Source organism: Eschrichtius robustus, chromosome 6 (assembly GCF_028021215.1).
Source record: "Eschrichtius robustus isolate mEscRob2 chromosome 6, mEscRob2.pri, whole genome shotgun sequence".
NCBI lineage: Eukaryota > Metazoa > Chordata > Mammalia > Artiodactyla > Eschrichtiidae > Eschrichtius > Eschrichtius robustus.
This window is the reverse complement of record NC_090829.1, coordinates 70,656,426-70,681,642: the sequence shown is the minus strand read 5'-3', so window position 1 is coordinate 70,681,642 and position 25,217 is coordinate 70,656,426. Positions and strand designations below refer to the sequence as shown.

General features: G+C 37.9%; 1 protein-coding gene across 1 annotated transcript in view; it reads left to right on the top strand.

Annotated features, from left to right (window-relative positions):
- Positions 1-14,951: 14,951 nt before the first annotated feature.
- FGF12 (fibroblast growth factor 12) overlaps positions 14,952-25,217 on the top strand; it is a 365,123-nt gene continuing 354,857 nt past the window's right edge. The window contains exon 1 of the mRNA XM_068545470.1: positions 14,952-14,994. The gene's annotated coding sequence lies outside the window, so the exon portion shown is untranslated. The remainder of the gene's footprint in view (positions 14,995-25,217) is intronic.

Below are 25,217 nucleotides of genomic sequence, written 5' to 3'. Positions count from 1 at the left end.
TATGAATGAAGTCAAGTTCATGTAGAGAGATGGAAGAAGGTAAATCATCAGTGGTCTTAAGACTGAGCTTAAATTGTTGACTTTATCTTCAATGCTATGAAAAGTTTCTGAAGAGCAAAATCTTCCAGCAATTTGAGTTTTAGGGGTGGTTACGTTGCCAGTGTGAAGGGTGACTTGAAGATAGTTGGACTGTCTTTCATAAGTGTGTTATAATAAGACATGAAGTAATGAGGGCCTGAAAGAAGGAGGGCAGGAACAAAGAGCATGTGAGAGATGTTAAGGAAACAGTATCTATAATAGAGGTGATGTAGCAAGAGGAGTCTCTGATGGCTCACGGGTTTTTGAATCTGGAAACTGTATAGATGATGCAGTCATATGGAGCTCAACAGGTTTGAGGGGAAAGACATATATCCAGTCATAGATTTGTTGTTTTGGAAGGACTTGTCAAATATTTAAGTGGAACCTTCCGGGAAAGCTTGGAAATATGTAATTAAACCTATGGAGGGATCTGATTAGCAGACACAAATCCAGGAGTCATCAACAGCCTAAGAAATTTAACATGTAAGAAGATGCTCAAGAAAAGTAATGAGAGCAAAATGATTAGAGGCTGCAACTCTGGGAAACAGTAATACTTGTAGGAGATGAACAGAAAGACAACCATGAGGTTAAATAGGGAAGTAAAGGAAAAACCAAGAGGAAAATTGTGTCTTTGAAGACATGGAGGAAGGGTTTCATGAAATAGAGAGTGATCAATAATTTTAATTTAAAAAATTAATAAAAATAATAAAAAAATGAAAAAATTATTTAATAAAAATAATTTTAATACATATAATTACTGTGTTAGGTAGATTTCGGACAGAATGTGTCCCTTGAATCCTAGTTTATGTTGATTTTATAAGGAAAACTTCAGTGGGGTAGTGTGGGCAAAAGGCAGCATTTAAGAGGTTAAGGAAGAATAAAAAGTAGTAAAGTGGAGACAGTACATGTAGACTGCTTTTAAGGATATTGTATGTTTATGGGAGGAAGGAAAGAAAGGATAGAAAGAGAATGCCCAGCTAGGAGGGGGGGTTGGAAAATTCTACATGAAGTTCTTGTCTGGTACATGGCAGTAGCATTCTTGGCCTTAAGCTGTGTTCTGCACAGGCACAAAGATATGCATATTTGTATATTTGTGAATGTATTTGTGTGTATAACACGTACCTTAAAGGAAGCTAAAATATTCATTTTCCAAAGTACCACATCTCCATCAAACCTTCAGTATGACTCTAATCAGTGGCTCCAGTTCGCACTTTATCTCTTCCTTCCCCTGCCCCAACCATAGATCCATAACCACTTATATTAGGACAGTTAAATTTCACCATTATGAGAGTTAACCAGAGCCAGAAGCTAAGACAGTCTCCCATGCCTGTTCTGAAAGTTGACACTAATAAAACCTCATAGCTTACTCTAAAAGCAATACTTATTTTATTGTTGTCCTGTCTTTAACTGAATGGCTGCCTCCTGCTTTTGGAAAGCAGACAATATGCAGGGAGAAAATTCAATTTCCTGGGAAGGGAAAAAATACCCTGAAATCATTTCTATGCATTTATAAGATAAAATAACTTTGATTCTAACATTATTCTTACCTTTTCAAAACCAGAAGCAGTTGGCATAGTATTTTGTAAAGAATATTGCCCTGGGAGGCAGTGTCCTGAGTTAAAGAGTTGCAGCTTTGTCACTGGGAGCCAAGTGACTTTAGGGGAAATCACTCTTCCCTTTTTTGTCTTCTTTTCTGTTAAAGGATGGGGATAGATATTGCCTATCCTGGTTTGACTTATGTTAAAATTTTATTCCCTTAAATCCTGAATGAAGTCAGTCCACAAATAAATTTCCTTTTCCTGTCTTTCGGAAGACTTCTGTTCTTGACAAATGTCACTATATTAGAGTGTGTTTATCCATCCTTTACCTTCCTCCTAGGCAATAAGAATTGCTCCTCTCCTCTTTGCTCTCACAATCATTTTCACAGGTTTCTATCCTTATCAACCTTATTTGTATAGCTATAGATGTAAAGGTCTGCATTTATTCAAAACAACTTGTTAAAGTGCTATGAGAAGAGAATGGAAAATGTCCAATGGTAGCAGCAAATCCCAACGTATTATTTATTTGAAGATTGGGGTCTGGGGTGGGGAGGTTGGAGGACAGGCATAGATGTCTTATTTATTAACCTCACCTCAGCAGGTTTGATCAGAAAGTAATGTAAAAGTAACAACAGTATACCATGCGTGTTTTTGAGTCTGGTACAATAAGATATATCTATGGTGAACATAGGACAGAACTGGGGGTAAATATAGAGTCTGAATTCTGGTTGCTGGTTTTTTCAGAAGCAGGATTTATTCTTTAGTGGAGGCAGTACCAATTAAGTATGGCTAGAAAGTAAGGTGGTAACATTTATTAAGCATTGGGCATTGAATATTTAAGTGAGAGATATCTCCTTCCGTTCACCTCAAGTTTCTTAATCTATATGAAGCTTTTTCTAACAGCTTACTTCCCACCCTCAAAGATAGAATGAACCACTCACTTCCTTGTGCCTTCACTAAAATCTGCAGTGCTACCAGTGTGGCAAAGCTGTGTTTTACTTCTGGTTTAAACACCTCTCTTCCTTTGCTAGCTTTTTAGGGCAAGAAGTTAGTTTTAGTTTCTAAATAATTGTGGGGAGGGTGCATAAATGAGTGAATGGGATAAAAGATATCTTGAAACCTTACTCCCTTTTTCCAATGACACTGACCTTGTTTTGAACTCCTATCTCAATTTTTTTAAAATTTTAATTTAATATAGTTTAATTTAATTTCAATGCCATCTTCTTTACCTGTTCATTCATTGCTGGCCTTTAGGTTGTTTCCATATCCTGGATGTTGTAAATAATGCTGCCAATGAACATAGGGATGCATGTATCTTTTCAAATTAGTGTTTTCATGCTCTTTGGATAATTACCTAGAAGCGAGGTTTCACTTTTCTTTACATACTCTCCAACATTTGTTATTTCTCGTCTTTTCAAAGATAGCCATTCTAACAGGTGTGAGGTGATACCTCATTGTGGTTTTGACTTGCATTTCTCTAATAATTAGTGATGTTGAACATCTTTTCATGTGCCTTTTGGCCATTTGTACATCTTTGGAAAAATGTCTATTCAGCTCCTCTGCCCATTTTTAATTTGGGTTGTTTGTTTCTTTGTTGTTGAGTTGTATGAGCTCTATATAGTTTAGATGTTAATCCTTTATTGGATATATGATTTGCAAATACGTTCTTCCATTTGGTAGGTTGCCTTTTCATTTTGATTATAGTTTCCTTTGCTGTGCAAAGCTTTTCAGTTTGATATAATCCCATTTGTTTATTTCTGCTTTTGTTTCCATTGGCTTTGGAGTCAGATCCACAAAAACATCATTAAGGCCAATGCCAGTGAGGTTATCGCCTGTGTTTTCTTCTAGGAATATTATGGTTTTATATTCAGGTCTTATATTCAAGTCTTCAATCCATTTTGAGTTAATTTTGGGGTATGGTATAAGATACTGGTCTAGTTTCATTCTATTGCATATGGCTCTCCAGTTTTCCCAATGTCATTTATTGAAGAGGCTGTCCTTTCTCCATTATATGTTCTTTTCTCCTTTGTTATAAATTAATTGTTCATGTACTTGTGGATTTATTTCAGAGCTCTCAATTCTATTCTGTTGATCTGTTTGTCTGTTTTTATGTACCATGCTGTTTTGATTACTATAGCTTTGTAGTATAGCTTGAAATCAGGGAGCGTGATACCTCCAGCTTTGTTCTTCTTTCTCAAGATTGTTTGGCTATTTTGGTTGTTTGTGGTTTCATACACATTTTAGAATTACTTTTTCTAGTTCTGTGAAATATGTCATTGGAATTTTGATAGGGATTTCATTGAATCTGTAGATTGTTTTGGGTAGTGTGGACATTGTAACAATATTAAATCTTCCAATCCATGAGCACAGAATAGCTTTCCATTTATTTGTATCATCTTCAATTTCTTTCATCAGTGTGTCTTATAGTTTCCAGTGCACAAATCTTTTACCTCCTTGGTTAAATTTATTCCTAGGTATTTTATTCTTTTTGATGATTGCAAATGAGATTGTTTTCTTAATTTCTGATTGTTTGTTATCAATGTATAGAAATGCCACAATATTTTGTATATGGATTTTATATTCTGCAACTTTACTGAATTCATTTATTAGTTCTAATACTCTTGGTGAAGTCCTTAGGGTTTTCTCTATATAGTATCATGTCATTTGCAAATAATGGCAGTTTTACTTCTTCCCTCCCAGTTTGGATGTGTTTTATTTCTTTTTCTTGCCCAACTGCTGTGACTAGGGCTTCTGATACTATGTTAAAGAAAAGTGGCAAGAATGGGCATCCTTGTCTTGTCCTGATCTTCGAGGAAAATCTTTCAGCTTTTTACTGTTGACTATGATGTTAGCTGTGGGTTTGTCATATATGGCCTTCTTATGTTGAGGTACATGCCCTTTATACCCACTTTGTTGAGAGCTTTTATCATAAATGGATGATGAATTTTGTCAAGTGCTTTTTCTCCATCTATTGAAGTGACTGTATGATTTTTTTCTTCATTTCATGAATGTGATATATCACATTGGTTGATTTGTGGATGTTGAATCATTCTTGCATCCCAAGAATAAATCCAGTTGATCATGATGTATGATCCTTTTAATGTATTGTTGGAATTCTGTTTGGTAATATTTCACTGAGGATTTTTGCTTCTGTGTTCAAGAAGGATATTGGCCTTTAATTATTTTTTGTGTGTGGTGTCCTTGTCTGGTTTTGGTATCGGGATAATGATGGCTTTGTAAAATGTGTTTGGAAGACTTCTCTCATCTTCAATTTTTTTGGAAGAGTTTGAGAAGGATAGGTGTTAAATCTTCTTTGACTATTTATAGAATTCACCAGTGAAGCCGTCTATCTGGTCCTGGGCTTTTGTTTGTTGGGAGATTTTTGATTACTCTTTTAATCCCTTGATTAGTAATCTATTTGACTTTCTATTTCTTCATGATTCAGTCTTAGAAGATTGTATGTTTCCAGGAATTTATCCATTTCGTCTTGGTTGTCCAATTTGTTGGTGTATAATGGTTAGTAGTAGTCCCTTATGATCCTTTGCATTTCTGTGGTATCAGTTGTAACTTCTCTTTCATTTCTGATTTTATTTATTTGAGCCTGATCTCTTTTTTTCTCGATTAGTCAAGCTAAAGCTTGTTGATTTTATCTTTTCAAAGAACCAGTTAGTTTCATTGACCTTTCTTCCTGCCTTCCTTCCTTCCTTTCCTTCTTTTTTGTCTCTAGTTCATTGACTTTCACTCTGATCTTTATTATTTCCCTACTTCTACTGATCTTGTGCTTTGTTTGTCCTCTTTTTCAAGTTACTCTAGGTGTAAAGTTAGATTGTATATTTGTGATTTTTCTTGTTTCTTGAGGTAGGCCTGTATTGCTATGAACTTTCCTCTTAGAACTGCTTTTGCTGCATATGAAAGATTTGGGTATGTTTTATTTTTGTTTTCATTTGTCTCTAGGTACTTTTTGGCTTCTCCTTTGATTTCTTTGATGACCCATTGATTTCTGTGTGGTATGTTGTTCACTCTCCACATAATTGTGTTTTTTCCGTGTTATTGATTTCTAGTTTAATACCATTATGGTCCTAGAAGGTGCTTGATAGGATTTCAGTCTTCTTGAATTTATTGAGACTTGTTTCGTGACCTAATATGTGATCTATCCTGGAGAATGTTCCATGTGCACTTGAGAAGTATATGTATTCTGCTTCTTTTGGATGGAATGTTCTGTATATATCTATTAAGCTATCTGGCCTATTGTGTCATTTAAGTCCCATGTTTTCTTGTTGATTTTCTGTCTGGATAATCTATCCATTGATGAAAGCAGGCTGTTAAATTTCCTCACTATTATTGTATTGTTTTCAGTTTCTTCTTTTAATTCTATTAATGTTTGCTTTCTATATTTTGGTGCTCCTATAGTGGGTGCATCTATATTTATAAATGTTATATTTATAAATGTTATATTATCTTGTTGTATTGACCCCATATATCATTATGCAATGTCCTTCTTTGTCCTTTTTTGCAGTCTTTGTTCTAAAGTCTATTTTGTCTAATATGAGTATAGCTACTCCAGTTTTTTTTTCATTTCCATTTGCATGGAATATCTCTTTCCACCCCTTCACTTTCAGTTTGTGTGTGCCCTTACTTCTATAGTGAGTCTCTTATAGGCAACATACAGATAGGCCTTGTTTATCCATTCAGCCACTGTCTGTCTTTTGATTGATGAATTAATCCATTAACATTTAAAGTAATTATTGATAAGGGTGTACTGATAGCCATTTTGTTAATTGTTTTCTGGCTGTTTTTGTAGTTCCTCTCTATTCCTTTCCTCTTCTCTTCCCTTGTGTTTTGGTGGTTTTCTTTAGTGTTATGTTGAGATTTCTTTCTCATTTTCTTTTGTGTATTTACTGTAAGTTTTTTCCTTGTTGTTACTGTTAGGCTCACATATAATATCCTTTGTAAACAGCAGTCTGTGTTAAGTTGGTAGCAACTTAAATTTGAACACATTTCAAAGCTTTATCTTTTAATTCACTGCCCTCACTCCCATTTTATACTTTTGATGACACATTTTGTATCTTTTTATTTTATGCAACCCTCAACTAATTTTTATATTTTTAGTTGATTCTACTACTTTTGTCTTTTAACCTTCATGCTTGTTTTATACATCACTGATCCACTATCTTTATTACATATTTACCTTTTCCAGTGAGATTTTTATTTTCATATGTTTTCTTATTATTAATTAGCATAATTTCTTTTCAGATTAAAGAAGTTTCTTTATCATTTCTTATAGGGCTGCTTTAGTGGTGATGAACTCCTTTAGTTTTGCATATCTGGGAAACTCTTAATTCCTTCAATTCTGAATATTAATCTTTTGGGGTAGAGAATTCTTGGTTTGAAGTTTTTTTCCTTTCATCACTTTGAATATGTTATACTCCTTCCTTCTGGCCTGTAAAGTTTCTGCTGAAAAATCTTCTGATAGCCTTATGGGGCTTCCCTTGTACATAACAAATTTTTCTCTTGCTGATTTTAAGGATTCTCTCTTTATTCTTAACTTTTACTCTTTTAATTATAATGTGTCTTGGTGTGTGTCTCTTTGGGTTCATCTTAATGAAACTCTCTGGGCTTCCTGGACCTAGCTTTCTGTTTCCTTCCCCAGATTAAGAAAGTTTTCAGCCATTATATCTTCAAATAAATTTTCTGGGCCTTTTAATCTGTCTTCTCCTTCTGGGACCCATATAATGTGAATGTTATTCTGCTTGATGATGTCACAAAGGTCCCTGAAGGTATTTTTACTTTTTTAAATTCTTTTTCATTTTGCTCTCTCTCTAGGTGAGTTCTGTTGCTTTGTCTTCCAGCATGCTTATTTGTTCTTCTGCCTCATCCAATCAGCTATTGGACCCACTAGTGTATTTTTCTGTTCAATTATAACTTCTGTTTGGTACTTTCTTATATTTTGTTGAAGTTCTCACTGTGTTTATCCAGTATTCTCCTGAGTTTGGTGGGCATTTTTATGACCATTACTTTGAATTCTCTCAGGTAGATTGCTTATCTTCATTTAGTTCTTTCTCTGAAGTTTTGTCTTATTCTTTCAATACAATAGGAACATATTCCTCTGTCTCCTCATTTTGCCTAGTTCTCTGTGCTTACCTCTTCCATGTATCAGGTAAATCAGCTACCTCTCACGTTCTTGAAGGTGTGGCCTTATGTAGGAGATGTCCTGTAGAGCTCAGAAGCACAATCCTGCCTGGCCACCAGAGTCAGATTCTCAAGGGGTGTCTCCTACATGAGCTGCATCAGCCCGCCTGTTCTGGCAGGGCCATGGCTGCTGCTGCAGTGCACTGGTGGGAGGGGCTGACCCAATCACCCAAGCTTTTGAAGGGAAATTTGGCAAGAGCTAACAAAACTACTTGTATACTTACTTTTTGACTCAGCATTCTCATTTCTAGAATCTATCCTGAAGATATACTTCCAGCAATATGAAAATAATACACAAGTTATTTATTGCCATATTGTTTGCAATTGCAAAATATTGAAAATAACCTAAATGCCACTACATAGCGGAGTGTGTGCTATTTTGTGCAAAAGAAACCTATGGAAGATAAACCAGAAATTAAAGAGACCAGTTACCTATAAGGGGTTGTTGGAAAAGGAGGGGAAAGAAGGGGAAATGGGAATAGGACAGGAGAATGAGAGTGTAAAACTTATTGGAGTATACTTTTTTGTAGCTTTGACTCTTAGAACCATACCAAAACATACCATGTTTTACATATTCAAATAGTAATAAAGTAATTAAATAATTAAAATCAACCAATATGGAAGATAAACAATAACAAATGAACCTAACTGGATTACAAATGAATAACTAAACCACACGGAAGAGAATGGAGAAGAAAAGAAAAATCTATCAAAAACAAAATCGATAATAATATTTTGACTGTATAAGGCTAAAGACAAAAACAAATGTGCATCAATACTGTACTCTAGTAATAAATCTGTTTCTCACAAGAGTGTTGGTTAGGAATTCTGTAACTACTTTAAGTACATACTAGGATTGAATGAATAAGTGAATATACTGTAAATAATAAAATATTTTTCACTGTTGGAAAAAGAAGTTACAAATAAGGAAAGGGCAAAGACTAAAATGGAAATTGTGATGTTGGATTGGAATCATAGGTATTAACCATCTATAGCTATATCTATACTTATCATCTATAGTTATCTATCTATTATTTATTTATGTATGGATATATCTACACATAGATATTTCTACGTATAGATATCTCTATAGGGAGAAATATATATTTATCAACAGAAATAAATATGATGGATGTATATGTGTGGGTTTGTATATATGCATATATTTCATAGCCTTCTCCACTGAGAGAACCTAGGATCAATGACACCCCAGTAACAATGGGCACACTAGAACCCCTATTTTAGTTCCTAAATACTATTTTCCAATAAAAAGTATTAGACTCATTGGAGAATTAGTTGATTCCAGAGCTGGGGCTGGAAAGTAAAAGGCAAACTTGGAATATCATGTGATGCTAGAAAATTAAGGAACTGCTCATAAAAAGACACCAGAGCCAACCAAAAGGATCTCCTAAAGGTTAAAGTTGAAACAATTTGAACCACAAAATAAATAATGATAGTATTGGATTATAATGCATAGAGTAAACATTCCTGAGGCCATACTGATATAAATAAATACTTGAATAAATAAATAAGTGGGGGAGAATGTACAGCTCTTGCAGAAGAATTCTCATTACAATAGAAATAATTAGGAAAATACGAAGTTACTATTAGGGAAACAGCACAATAATAATTACTGCAAGCAAGTTCCACCAATGGATGCTAACATCAGTGGATGAAAGTTGAAGGAGAAACAGGATATTAGCATAGCCTCAGAGTTTCTTCCTCAAGATATTTATCAACCATAAATGAAAATAAAATATAACTTGACAGTATAGAAACCTAGCAGACACTACCTTAACCAAGTGATTGATGTTAATAACACTAGTTGACATCATGTAGCTCTTGATAAGATCCTACTGAAAAGGATACATCACTTCTGTGGCATTCTTGCTGAAAATGAATAACTGTAGACTAATCATTAGAAAGCATCAGACAAGCCCAAATTGAAAGACATTCCACAAAATATTTGATCAATATTTATCAGAAGTTTCAAAGTCCTGAAAGACAAGAAGAGACTGGGAGACTGCCATACACTGAAGAAGACTAAGGACACACAACTAAGTGCAGAGTGGATCCTAGCTGGATCCTGGAACAGGAAAAGGGCATTAGGGGGAAAAAAAACTGGTAAAAATTCAATAAAGTTTGTAGTTTATTTGATAGCATGGTACCAGTATAAATTTTCTGGTTTTGATAACTGTACACTGGTTATGTGAGTTGTTAATAGTAAGAGAAGTTGGGTGAAGAGTATACATGAACTCTATTATTTTGCAACTTGTCTGTAAGTCTCAATTTATTTCAAAATAAAAAGTTTAGAGAAGAATAAATAGAAGAAGAACAACAAATAAAAAAAGAACAAGAGGAAGAAGATAACAACAACAAAAGAACCTCATGCATTGCTTTTTTGAAAATAGTTGAAAGTTATTTTAACTTATTTGGACCATATGTGTCATTAATAAGTAAGTTTGCTGCCAGTGACTGTTTTTGTCACATCTAATAAGATTGATTTTCTTGCTATCTTTGTCTCTTTAGGCTGCTATAACAAAAAGTACCTTAGATTAGGTGGCCTAAACAACAGACATTTGTTTCTCACAGTTCTAGAGTCTGGGAAGTCCAGGATCAAGGCACCAGCAGATCCAGTGTCTGGTGAGGGCTTGCTTCCTGGCTCATAGATGGCCATCTTCTCCCTGTGACTTCACATGGTGAAAGGGGAGAGAGAGCTCTCTGGGGTCTCTTTTATAAGGGCACCAATCCCATTCATGAGGGTGAAGCTTCCCAAAGATGCCACTTCCCAATACCTTAGGGGTTAGAATTTCAACATATGAATTTTAGGGAGATATAAATATTCAGTCTCTGATAGTTACCTATAAAAATTGGATTTGAGGGTATTTCTAAAGACATGAGATACAGACCTGGTTTTTATCCTGGCAGTCGGTGGACTAGCCATATAACATAGAACAAAGATACTGTGTTAGCTATCAGACTGGTTTTCATCTTTCAGTTTATATGTTGGTTTGGTTTCTTTGTGAAATAAAGTTGCTTTCCTTTTGATAGACATTTTGACATTAATACACTCATTAAAAGTTTTCGGGCCTGGCGGTACTATTGAGTATGCTATTACTGATTCAGTGTAGGCTTCCAAAAAGATAAATACATTGATTAATTGAAGAGCTGATGCCAAGAGTCAACAGATTCCTATGTTTAATATGAACAGAAATAAATTACCACTTAAAAATCTCAGAACTTCCTCATACAATTATTAATTTCTACAATCTGTGAGTAAATAACTCTTTATAAAATGAAAAATTTAGATACTAAGAATTTAAATAAGTTCACCTATCATTATGTACCAGATTTCCCCATCCCTCTCAGAAAGTGATAAATGATTTCATTTTGAAATTACACTGGCGAGTCACTTGCTAGAGTTGGTCCAAGGTCAATAAGAAAACAGAAAGAATATCTAACTTACGAAATTTTAATTAGAGACAGATAATTTAAAATTTGGTCATTATATATCTCCAATTTAAAATTTAAAAATATAATGGCCAGTAAAAATTTGATTTTGGCTTATGGAATAATACACAGAAAGCAGAAAATTTCCAAGTTTTGATTAAACTAAAATATGCTCCTTTCCTACCATCCGTTGTGCTCCTGGCTATTACTATTTGCTTGTTTTGTCTTGCTTTTGGATGTTATGGTACTTGTAAAAATGCAGTCTCCTTATGTTCTGCCCAAGATACTTAAGGAAGACCATATCTACATACCTGACTGTGAAGCTGGATGTCACCTTAGGAGTTGTTTTAACAAGCATGTACATGAAAGTCTGATAAGGGCAAAAATCTTTATTTTTTTTAAACTAAGTCTAAGTAATACAATTCCATTGATCAATTCCCCTTTATACCTACTTCAATCAAATATCCATAATTTATAGTAAGAAAATATTTTGCATTTAAATGTTATGTGCTCTCTTTGGTGTAATCTGAACTCATCTGAGAGTTCAATAACAACAAAAAAATCTATAAATGTGATCCCCCAGTTTTTTTTCCAAGTACTATGATGGTCCACTTTCTTTGCGATGAATATACCTGGCCATAAGAATCGCTGTGACAGCTGCTTAAACAAGACAGCAGGACATTTAAGTATTAATTGTGACAGAGTTGACTTTCCTGCCGTTTTCTAAGAGTTTATAGTTCTGTTAAGGAGACAGAACTATAATCAAATAAAAGAGCCACTATGTTAGACCATTAAGGTGCACCTAGAACCCAGGGCAGTTGATAAGAGCACCCTATCTTGTGTAGATAATTAAAATCTTCAGAGCTCTTTCACATATTTCACCTCATTGAATCCTTGCAACAGTCTTGCCAGGTAGGCAGAAAGGCTTGTTGTGGATATGAGAATTGATGCTCTAGAGGTCATGTGTGTTTTAAATCACACATTGATTTGCTTGCTCTGCCCAAGTTCCTTGATAGGGGGCCTCATCCTATTCCTTTGCTACGTTTCAAGGAATAGCTTTTCTCTCAAAGTACAAAACAGCTCTAGGCATTGGGTTCCAGAGCAGGAGAGCTCTACTGGAAAGCTCTCTGTCTCTGCTGCAGCAGGAAAGACTATTTTTAGATGTTTTCCTTTTGCTAATTATCTCCCTCTCCGTGGGGAATTTCTATGGGTAGAATCCCCAGATAAGCCAAGTTTCTCACTAATTCCCGCAGAGACCGGAAAGACAAAGGCCATGGCCCAGCTTGCCCTGGGGCCTCAGAACCTCTCCAGTGATGACAGTGTGGTGGCTTTAGCAAGTTCTTCAAGGACTGTGGAGCCCACAGAGCTTTGGTGATCACACTGAACAAGGGGACTAAGGGGCGGCTGGAAGGAAGGTCTGCACATATCTTCTTGAGTCTTGGAACCACCCAAAATGACCTTGCCTGGAGCTCAATTCTGAAAGGACTTAAGAGAATGTGGAGCCAGTGGTGGCTGAAGGCTCGGGAGGCCCTGCTGATGTTCTGGCTTTCTTCCATCATCTTTGAGAGGAATAAGAAAGGGACTTCTGAAAGAATATTTTTCCAGGCAACTTCAACCTTAAGCTTCAATCTCCAGGGAACCCCACAAGAACTGTGAAGGATTAGCCTATAGAAGAGAAAGAGGAAAGGGGTGATGAAAACCATTTTCACTCCTTTGCTGGGAAGAGCTAACCAGCTAGTGCTAGGTGGTCTGGGGACAATGGGTGGAAAGAAGGTAAAGTAAGATTTTGGTTCAATGTCAGGATAAATCTTCAAACAGGTTTTCTGCAATGAACTACCTGGGGAGCTGGTGAATTCTGTCACCTGAACTGTTCAAGCAGAAATGTGGACACTGGAATGGACGCTGGTATTCATGGGAAGGTGGGAGTGATGGAAAACCCTACAGGTTGAGGACTAAGGAATAATAATTGCTAACACTATTATAGCACTTATTTTCTATCAAGTTTTTTTTTTTAAACACTCAACAAGGGGTATAGAAGGTAGATGTTATTATTAACTCTCTTAGAGATAGGGAAACTGAGTCACAAAGAGGTTAAGTGATTTGTTCAAGGTCACACAGCTAGTAGGAATATTCACTGTGGCTGCCTGTTGTTGGTGTCTGTGCTTTTAACCACTTGCTGTATTGCTGTGTCCTCTAAGGACCCTTCTTGCCCTGAAATTCCTGATAGGGTGGAGTCCGATCCCAATGCCAGCATTCTTTGTATGCATCACTCATAAGACTTCTTCCAAAAGGGCAATGATGGCCTCTGAGAAGGAAGGAAGGAAGGAAAGGAGAGGAGAGGAGAGGGGAGGGGAGGGGAGGGGAGAGGAAAGGAAGGGGAGGGAGGGAGGGAGGAAGAAAAGAAAAGAAAACAAGAAAAAGAGAAAGGCAAAGGATGATGGAAAAAAAAAAAAAATCGAGACCTTTACACCCAAAGGGAAGCTCCCTGGTCATCTTTGGGACCAGTTGGCAGAGACAGAGCCTAACAATATCGCGTCAAAGTTAAATACCGCTGTTGAGTTGAGAGTTCCCTCCTCATTTGTCTCTTCTTCTGTAACTCTGGCCGTCCCTTCTGGCCTGCCTTACTCCACCTGCACCTGCCTTCCTGTGGCACCTGTGCTAAGCTTTTTCCAGGAGACTGGGAGGCACGGGGACAAACAAGCAGCTGCCAGTTCTCTATTCTGCACCCTCTTCCCCGCCCTGATTTACAGAGGGAGAAAGTGACGCCCAGGGTGGTATGTAACTTACCCAAGGTCACAGAGCCCGGATCAGAAAATCCAGGTGTCCAGACCCCCACCTCAGCGCCCGGCCCATGCCTAGAGACCCCTTCGCTCTCCGCGCTTGAACCCAAGAGCTTTCTTTATTTCACATCCCCGCCTCCCCAGCCCCACCCCCCAGTTCCCCGGAGTCGCTTCTGACGCTCGGCAGCCTCCAGGGTCCAGCCCTTCCTGCGGGCGCTTCCTTTCCGCCGCATTCCCACGCCGGAGTCGCCCTCAGTCCGCGCGCAGCCAGCGGGAGCGCTGCCTTCCGGCCCGGGAGTCCCTCTCCGCGCCCCGCAGCCACGCACGGCGGGGACACAGAGGCGGGCGGGCGGCCAGGGCTCACCGCCCGACGCGGAGAATAGAAACTGAGGGGGTGTCCCGAGCCCCCAGGCCAGAAGGCCAGGGACCCCGAGGACCCCGCCCTCTTCCCTCCCTGCGCCCGCACCTGGAAAGGGGCAGCAACCCACGGTGACGTCCTTCGCGCAGCCGGTGCGCTCACCCTCCAGCCCGCAGCCCCGCCGCCTCCTTCGGGAAGTCCCAAAGTGTCACGGTCGAGCCCGCTGGGGTGTGGCCGCGCCTCCCGCTCCCTCAGGGGCTGCCGCCAGCCGGGCGGCCGTTCCTACTCCCCGCCCGGCCCCGGCCCCGGCCCCGCGTCCGCTGTGCTCCTGCCCCGGCTCCGGCTCCTGCCCCGGCCCCGGCTCCGACCCCGCCAAGGTGCGAACCGCTCTCCGCCCGGGACGCACGGACCATGGATTCGGGATCCGGCTTCCTAAGACAGGCCGCCTTTTGGTTGGACAATTAGCGGAGGTGGGCGGGGAGTTGACCATCCCCACACACGCGCTTCTCCATGAAGATTCTTGAGCTTTCTTTGAAGAAAGGAGTGCATATGCTGCAGTGTCTCTGTGGAAGGAGCCTGAGGTCCAGCAACAGCCTAAGTGGTGAGAAAATGTTCCTTCCTTAGCCCTAAACCTGCAGATGCCCACCCCCCTTCCCTCCTCCTCATCCCCTCTCTGCCCCCACCCCCCCCACCCCCCCACCCTTAATCAGCGCTGTAAGTGATGGAAGGAAGGCGTTTCCTTACTGGGGCGAGATAATGGCCCCGCCGCCGGTTCTGTCTTTGGATTTTTTTTTTTTTTTTCTCTCTTTTAAATCCCTGAAGTCATCCGTGTTTTATAGAACGCTTTCGCTGTCGCCTAGCGCCTGAGCTGGAACCCGCGGGTCTCTTTCCGAGGGGTGCTTACAGTGACCAGCTTTCGCACTTCCTCGCGGCTGTCTCCTTGGGACCTGCGAGGGCGGCGTGCGACTTGGAATTGCTCAGAGTCTTCTCTTGAGAAGTTGCTCGTGCGTTCGACAGGAGAGGGGACTTTTAAACAGGTGGCTGGCCAGGCAGGTATCTTTTATTTTCTTGCTTTGTCTGGAAAGTAGACATCTGGTCATCGTCAGTGAGGACGTTTTGCCCTGGAGATCAAGCAATTTCTGAACTGATGCTGAAATAGAAGAGTCCCAATTAGGCCTGGGTTTAACCAACTAGGTCCCTCAGGAAAAGCTCAGGGAGGGAAAGAAAGAAAATCAGACCCTTTTAATGACCTGCGATATTGAGAAAAACGATTAAAAATTTTAATAAAAAAAGTACAACCAAGTGTGATACTTTTCTGCTGAAGCCTTGCGGATGAGGCGAGCTGTTTCACCACACTTTCCATTGTCCATCTCTCTCTTTTTTAAAGTGTAAGTTCTCTTTAAAGTGGTTTTGTCCAGTAATCTTACAAGTGCTAATCCAGTTTTTGTGTCTTTGGGTTTCTGTTTACAAAATGGGGGTGGGGTGTGAGGAGAGAGGAAAGGCACCCTTATTAGTCTAAACAAATGTCTCTTTGTAAAATAATTTTTTGCTACATAAATTCCAAATAACTTTAATGTTCAAAAATTTAACAATATTATAATAGGCTTCAGGTTTAAAACTTCATATGTTATTCTGGGGGATCTGATTCATTTGGTTAAGTACCTATTTTCAGTACTTGTGCGGGAGCTATGAAGATTATATTTGGAAAGATTAGAATATATATAGGTTTCATTCATCCTTTCTAAAACTTCGACTTTCTGCTTACTCACTACTCTAAATGAAAAAATAAAACCATTTTAAAAGAACTAATTAGATAATTTAACTACATGTGAAATATGACAATATACACTTTTGAAATGAAATCAGCAATGAGATCTCATATTTCTACTTCTGTTCAATTCAGAAGATTATTTAGACATTATCTTTTGCCAGCATATTTGTAAGGGCTGAAATGTATCAAATAACTATATTCTAAACTAACATGCTTGATGTTGAAGTTTTATGTTTTGAAAATACGTATTTCAGGAAGCCAGCAGAGATGTATGTTAATATTATTTGTTTTTCCTTGTCTACGTTAAGTAAAACATGAATAGATTATAACTTGGATATATGTTTCCTAGGTGTGAAAAATTTTAAAGTATGTATGGTGTGTGATAACGACCTCTTGTAAAAATAGTTAACATGTTAATTTACATACAGAGTTAGTCTCTCAAATAGTAACAGATCCAAACAGAAGTGGTAATATGTGTGAGGGAGAAGCATAGGTTGTTGCAAAGTCATGGGACTTAGAGTCAGAAGACCTAGCTATAAAGCAGTCTCAATAAAATTACTAACAATCTTTCAAACTCAGTATTTTCATCTGAAAAAAAAGTGGAAATAATGGTAGCTCTAGCCTGTTCCCTGTTTCTTACTGGATCCTAGATTTAACATGTGATCCTATGAAAACTGTTGCACTTTATATACGCATTGTTATTTAGTGGGGTGGTTGGTTATTTTAGGGAGCTATCACTCTAGGGGAATTCTTGTAAAATGGTATAGTCACAAGTTGTGAAGATGAAGGTTCCTTTTGAGCGGGTTTTTATGTCATAAGCCTAATATTCTTCACTATTTCAGTAGTGCTTCAATGGCTAAAACGAATAAGAATCATAAAATATACAAAATGATCACTTCCTTTTAGCTTTCATTTTCAAAAAGATTTTTGTTTTATGTAACATTTTCAGTGTTAATGTCAGAAAATTCAAAAAGTTAGTGCTTACTATTAGTTCATTTGTCTTGCAGTACTTAACAAAAGCAATTTGCTAAGTGCCTACTATGTGCAAACGTGTAGGCATTACTACTGTTCACTCAGTAGTTTGGGTTCTCCTCTTGGGCATATTGCAAGATGGCATTCTCGCATTCCCTTGAACTTACGTATGGCTATATGACTTGCATTAACAAACGAAACGTGAGCAGAAGTGACATGCCTCACTTGCGTGTGGAAGGTTTAATAGCCAGAGCACACTTCACGTTCTGCTGTGACCTTCTGATGATGTTCAAGGTAGTGGTTACTCCATCCGTCTGTGTCCCTGAGTATCTGTAGTAATAGGGCTTTACTATGTGACCCATGATGGGCATTTAGCACAAATGAGAAGTTAAAACTTCTTTTTGTAAGTAACTTAGATTTTTAAGGTTATTTGTTATTAGCCTATCCTGATTGATACAGTAAGGCAGTACAATTTAACATAATAAAATTTAATGGAAGATTATTGGGCTCTGTTTAAGGTTCTTTCTAGTCAAACACTTTAATTTCTCTATGATATCATCTGTAGTATATAATGAATTGATGTATTGGTTTCCTTTCCTAATCTTTGAATAATTAGTTTAGCATACCAAAGTATGTGTTTTTGTCATCAAGTAAGTTAGTGCCTGTCCTGAGACTAGTGGGTACATTGCTTCTTAAATGGTATTTATCATTGCCCCAAAGATACAATGAAGCTCCACTGATATTTGAGATTATTCTTTCAAAGTGGTAGTTTAACTGAAAGACCCTTAAGGACTCAGGTGCTCCTTTCTACTTACCCTGCAATGTAGAAACTACCTTTTGATGCCCCCAAGTTCCTGGAAAGAAAGAGTTAGCTATATTACCTGAAAAACAGTGCAAATATGGCAACTCTCACCTCTGCTGCAGTTTTGCCAGACAAAAGAAAACGCAAATAAAATTGTTTTTCTCTCAGCTTGTAAACTAAGAGCTGTGTGCCTGTGAAGAAAACCGGGGCAGTACTTTATGGTGAAGGGATTGGGCTGAATGCTCCATCTGGGTCATGGACCAGCAATCCCTTTGCCTGGCTCTGGGTTAAGTAAAGCAAAAGAGAGGAGGGAAGGCAGACTTTTCCAGAAGCCTAGGGTATGTGTGTCATGCCAAATAGCCCTCCACAGCTGGCACCCCTCCCTTCTTCCTGTCTTTATCCATCTTAGGATAGAAAGTTAAAGAAACATGTCTCTGGCTTCAGGGGTTGCCATTTTTCAATTTAACAAACACTCTTTGTGGACCGATTGTTGCTAGGCTGTGTGTTAGGCACAGGAGGCCCAGCAGGGAGAGATATGGACAAGCAAGAGGTACCATACTAGGCAGGATATGATAACATGCCAAAAGTGGAGTACCTGGGAGCCTCCATTTATTTCAGTTTAACAATCTCTTACCTGAGTTAATGGTCTATGGTAAGAATCATCTCAAAAAAGGAATAATTAATTCTGCCTGGAATTTGTGTTTATCTCCCTGAGCTTGAAAAAGCATTTAGGATTTCAAAAGGTAGTGCTGGGTGAGGCAGATGGGGGCTCTAATGAAAAGGAATAGTATCTCTGTATATTTTACCAGAAGAATGTGTTTGAATAAGACGTAGATATAAAAAAGCAATGTTTTACAAAGAATTAGCCTACAACTCATTAAAGCCTACCCAGCATTGCTCATAATCAGATATCCTGCCTAGTTGTCTGTTATACCTCTCCTCTGCCCCTCCTTCAACCTAAGTCCATTTGTTCACAGCCAGATATAACACATCAGCTTCTAAGAAAGGTGCAAGTTTTATTCTCTGGCATTGGAGTTAGAAAGAGACCTCCAGGGAGTACTTTTAGATCTGTTCTCTCAATTTCCATGGAATATCTTGAAACAATGAAGCTTTCCTTTGTACAATTTAGTGTATGAAATTGCTACCTTTATGCTGTGTTATTTTCATTGCACAATGTTATGAATGCCATGTCCGAATATTATTCTAATGCCAGTAAGTGTTGCAGGGTATTTGCATTTCCTAGGGTGAATATCAGAAAGATACTGTGAATCTGCCAAGACAATCTCTCTTGCTGAAATGATCTTTCTTGTTTATACATAAGCTTCTAGTACCGTCCTACCCTCTCCACTCATTACTGTTTATAGAAACGATAGCATTGCAGTTGGTGTCACTGATTGCCCACGTTGCTGCTTCAATGAAGCCAGCTGGGATTCGATTGCATGGTCTTTAAATAAAACTTAGTGGCACAAAATGAATCTCTTTTTTTGAGGGGAGGGGGGTTGTTGCTAGCTGGATCATTCTCTAAGGCACTAATTATTTGCTTAACTTGGAGGAACTTGAGAATCAGTGAATCACCATGTTGGCTCAGTGTCTGACCTTGGCACTGAGGAACTTGTGGGTAGGTAGCGTAGATAAAGTCTTCATGAAGCCATTCTCAAAATGACAGTGATGAACCACTTACCCCAGCCCATTTTAGCACTCTGTAAGTAGCTCATGGACTGGGGCTAGTGAATGTGCCTGTGGTTCCAGCTACCCAAAGACTGGAGCCAGATTAATTGAGAACAGGAATTCCAGGCAGTAATGTTCTGTGCCAGCCTGGTACAAGGGGATGGCCTGGAAATGGTGAGAAACAGAGTGAAAGATTGGTGGTGCATTTTCTTAAACTGCCACAGTATGGAGAGTAAAGAATATCTATCACTACTTTTGGCCTTTGGCTTCCAAACTTCACTACAAGTTAGGCAGGATAGCATTTTTCTTTATAGTTATATAATACAGATTAGGGAACCAAGCCTTAGCCAGGTGAAGATTTATATGTCTATGTAAGTTTATTTTCTCCTGAAAACTTTTAGATTTATAAATGTATCTATATCTATTTAAAATATCTGTGCACTTATGCAAGTGTGTGTGTGTATGTGTGTGTATCTCTGTGTCTTTGGTTAAATGCATTCAAAATTGTTAATGACAGTTACCTTTAGGGAGTTTGGTGGCAGAGACTTGCTTTCTGCTTTACATATGTCTATATTATTTGAATTTTAATGAAAATGTGTTCCCTTTTTAATTTAAAAAACTAGTGATATATATTTTAGATTATGCAGTTTTCTGCTCATAGCAGGAAACTTTGAAAATGTAAAATCTCTGTAGAATAAGAAAATCACTTATAAAACCATAACCTTAATATAATCCCTTTTATTCTTGGTGTGTGAATTTTAAAAACAAAAGTTATCACAGGAAAGTTATATGCTTTGTTTCTTTTCCTGTGCGCTTAAACAATTATTCTAAATATGGAACGAGATACTCATATTGAAATATTTGGAAAATACGTTTTTCTAAGAGGAATTACAAGAAGCTGTTAATAGTGCTTAGGAGAGAGATATTTTTGGGACAGTGGAAAAGGAGGGTTCTTTCTAGCTTTGTGCATTTCTGCATTGTTTCTAATGATTTGTACATATTGACTTTATATATGTAAATCAGGATATAGCTGGGTGCGAAATTGTGAACCATTTGTATTTTTTTTTAAAACTCATATATATTAAAAAACACTAACAGATATGTCATTTTGCCAAAAATTCTTCTAAATATGACTTTAAATTATAGAATGACCTCACATATCTATGCTATAATTGTCATCTGCCTACTGTTAGATCACATCCATTTTTCTAAGCCTTTAAATTTTGTTTTAAAAAATTTTTGACGAATATCTTTGTGTAGCAATCTTTGTGTGTGGTGGGCTTAGGGGATGTAATCAGTGATAACTTTTCTTTCTCCTCCTTCCCTCTACCTTCTACCTTAATCTTGAGTTCAAAACAATTGAGAAAATAAAGTTGTGAAACAGATAGCTATTAATGTATCTGCTTTCTTACTGGATTGCTGGACTATTGGATTAGAGAATGGTCAAAATTGAATTTAACACCAAACTAAATCTTGATGTATGCAAACCACTAGAGGGAAGTTTGGATCTGTAGAGCAGGCCCACCTGCTAAGAAATCCGCCTTTACCCCTGCTGAACCCCAGTAGCAGAGCAGAGAGATTTACATTCCATATTTACCTCTAAAGACAGGTCTGGGACCAGAGCTATTTTTGCCTACTCAGAAGCTCAGAATGTGTCCAGCCTGTGAGTAGGCAGATCCACAGAGACAGAGAGAGACCACAGCAGGCTAAGCTTCACTGGCCCCATTTTTTCTCCCCAGTCTCACCAATCAGATAAGTTTTTCCTCTTCCTTAGAAAGGAGTGAGAAGGGTGGATGGAAGGGCACAGACTCTCTTACCATTTGTTGGAAAATGCAGAAGAGCCTCTTTTGTGGACCAAAAGTAAATGAGGAAAGTGGGAGCAAAAACTTATTCTTACAGTGTGTAACTTTCGAAGGCATAACTATTTTTAAGGGTGTTGATATATCCATATATTCTCCAGTAACTTACACTTTTGACCACCATATAATACTTTCCTGACTCTGTGTGACTGTGGGCTAGTTCCCTGTGTCTCATATGTAAAATGGGGCTGAACAATAGTTCTGAGTTTATAGGGTTGTTCTGAAGATTAAATGCATTAGTATCTGTAAGGTTCTTAGCCTGTGAAAGCCTGAGCACTTGGTATTTAGTACTTCCTGCTCTTCATTTTCTTGCCTTTTATCCCTCCTGGTGTTATAAAATACCAAATGCATGCTGTTAGTGTGTGATTTATCCCATCTTAGTCTTTCTCTTAATTTAAGGTAAAAAAATGTTCACCATACTAAATCTTAGGATATATCTAAAATTTTGATCTGTATGCTTAACTTTCCTTTATTGTTTAAGACAGGCCTTTATTCTGGTAGAAAGCTATAGGAGTCTGTATCTAACCAATTTCATTTGTGAAGATTCCAGTTTTCTTAAAACTAATAATTATCATAATCACAGCATTAAGGAAAATTCTGGATTTTATTTCATCCATAAAATACTGGATTTTATTTCATCCATAGAAAATGGAATTGCAGAGTAATTTGGCTCTAACAGGTAATTTGGATGATATTCTTTTTTTTTTTCTTTTAGTTCCAATAACATTTTATTTAAGGACATGGAATTTGAAATTTATATAATTTTTAAATGACACACAATATTATTATTTTGATTTTTTTCAACTATTTAAAAATGTGAAAACTGTTTTTAGCTCATGGGCAGTACAAAAACAGGCATCAGGCTGGATTTCACTCACAGGCTGTGGTGTGCCGACCCCTGCCATTTCCATTACTCGTCACTATACTCGAAAGTCTGCATGCACCTACACCATTGGCAACACCAGGCATTACCAAACTTTCAAATCTCGCCAATTTGACAGGGGAAATTGTATCTTAGTTTGGCTTAGCTTTACTTTGCATATCTCTTTTTATAAGCGAAGTAAATGATCTTTTCTTATTGGGTGATATTCTTTTAGGTGACTTTTGATGACTGAATTTTTGGAATTAAACATAGTAGCACTAACCTTATTCTTAGGAGTTCATGTTGCTTGAGTTTTAACTCTCTGTTGTGTTGGTAGATTATTTAGAAGATCAAAACAGGAAGCAACCAAGAGTCACATTACATTTTAATACTGTAGAATCAGTGTGACTGAAAAAATTCCTGACCTCCTCAGGACTAAATAAAATCATTTAAATTTATTTTCAAGTCCTGGCAGCTAGGCTCATTCAGTAGATTGCTGTTTTTCCATTCTTTGTTGTGTTTCTCTCACCTGGTAATTTCTAGGAAGTACTGAGGGGTATTGCCACGTTCCACAAACACGTCCTGGTGTTATTCAACATGTCTGCCAATATTCTTCACTCTGAAACACTGAGATGCGGGAGCTTTGTTACTCTCCTCTTTTCAATTTTAAAGAAAACCAGACTGTGGGTCTTCCGAACAATTGACTGAATACTTGAGGAAAGCAGAGGTGTATAGCAGCGCAGAGAATGGAAATCTAAAGACAGACATTAACCATCACTGCTCCTAAAGTCCATGGGTCATGTCCTTCTTTAGGAGAGCCTCCTGGTCATCTCTATGTAACTCCTAGGCTATCTCTGCATAATGGATATTCTTTGTTTCCCCCAGCATTTAGGAACTACTCCTCCAGGTTCCAGAGAAACAATAAGGTAATTCTCATTCCCCTTCCAAGGCTCATTGATTTTCTTATTGCGGGATGGCTGAGAGTGAAGCATCCATGTGCTTTAGGAGAAACACGCACTCACAGCACAAGACATGGTCTGGCCACTCCTGGTCCAGAAAAAGCAATCATGGTAGTTATCAGCACATTTCCAAATGTTTAGGTTATTCCATTTTAAATAGTACCAGATGAGGTGTACCAGATGTCAGCCCAGGTAGCCTTACACCTTGCTATCATCTATCTTTCAAAGTAGATTGCAAAGAGCATCAGTCCTGCATGATCTCATCTCACAAACTCTTGGGACAAACAAGACAGCTCTTCTAAGAATGAACAGTGATTTTCAAATAGGGCCGCCTAAATGCAGGGGAGAATTCTTTAACTCTGCATGAACTTGGTTGTGTTCAAAATATACCCAATTTAAATTACTGAAAAAAATACATAACATCTCAGATAGAAGCATCTGCTTCAATGGTTGGAGCAGTTTTACAGCGACAGAGACTAGGAAATTGACATATTTGTATGATTAGAAAGGCTCGACAAGGTAGTCTGTCTGAAAGCAAGGTAGTATGTTTCTATGACAAGGGGAAATTCTAATTTTTACCTTAGGGAATACAAATCACTAACATCCCCCTAAAGTGCTATCTATCCAGTTACAAGCATTTTAGTGTTCAGCCTCACTTACTACCCTATTGCTTGAAGAGTTGAATATTTTTGGATTTTTAAACCAAAGGTATTATGGAACATCACTTCATTTATATGTCTGTTCATGCAGCATTTAATGAGACCCACACTATGTGCCAAGCAATGGGTCTGCATGAACCCTGTTCTAAAATAACTCATACTTAGATAAGGGAGAGATAATAACTGAGCACAACTTATCCTAATTAAGGTATCCATGATGTCTAGTGTCTAGGTATAGTGTGTCATTCTTAGTTATCATTGTCATTATTCTAGAAGGGACTGCTATGTGTGTAGTAGAGATAAACTCTCCCCAATATTTTTTTAGGTTATCTTCTCTGATAATTACTGTTTGCTGCTGTGATTGTTTACATGTGCTCTGTTCAAGTTCTAGTTGAGTAGATTGGTTGTTAATTTGTTTTCATCAAGCTGGAAATACTCTAGCTGCAGAGTTTACATTAGGCTGACTAGCACCGGATGGATCATCATTATGGTTTTGTTTTCCACGATGCAATACTCTGGATTCTGTTATTTCAGCTGAAATTGGAATTGGGAGGGCACAAGAAGGAAAAGGAGAGAAAATATATGTCGTTTGTTTTTAAGGTTAAGATACAGAAATGGCCAGAAGATTAATATAACAAACACTAACATACCTAAGACTCAAAATGAGCAAATTATTAACATTATGCGATATGCATTTCAGATTTTCTTAAAATTAAGAAGTCAAACACTACCAATAAAATTAAAATCACTTAGAACTATCCCCAGCTCTATTCCAGAATCCCTTCCTTCTCAGGGGTAACAACTATAATGACTTTGGTGTGTGTCCCTCCCATCCATATGGGAGGTTCTGTAGAGCTGAAAATAACCAGCTTCCTCAAAGGATGGAAGTACGTTTCTAAGGCCGACATTAAGACTGATCTTCTTAATTTACTATGTATCATATATGATACTGTTTTGAGTGTTTCTAAGATTTATAGACGAGGTCTTGAACTGTACTTATCTCTCTGCATCTTATTTTTTCACTCAATGATGCGTTTTTGAAATTCATCCCTGTTAAGACAAATGTATCAAGTTCAGAAACATGAAGCTGGGTGTGAGGGAATCTATATTTGTAGCTGAAAGCATGGACCATGGAGCCAGGTTGCCTGGGTTTGACCTGACTCGAAGACTTACCAATTATGTGACCTTGGACAAGTTTCTTAACCCCTCAGGGCCTCACATTTCTGATTTGTAAAATGGTAATAGCACCTACTTTATTGGGATGTGGTGTGG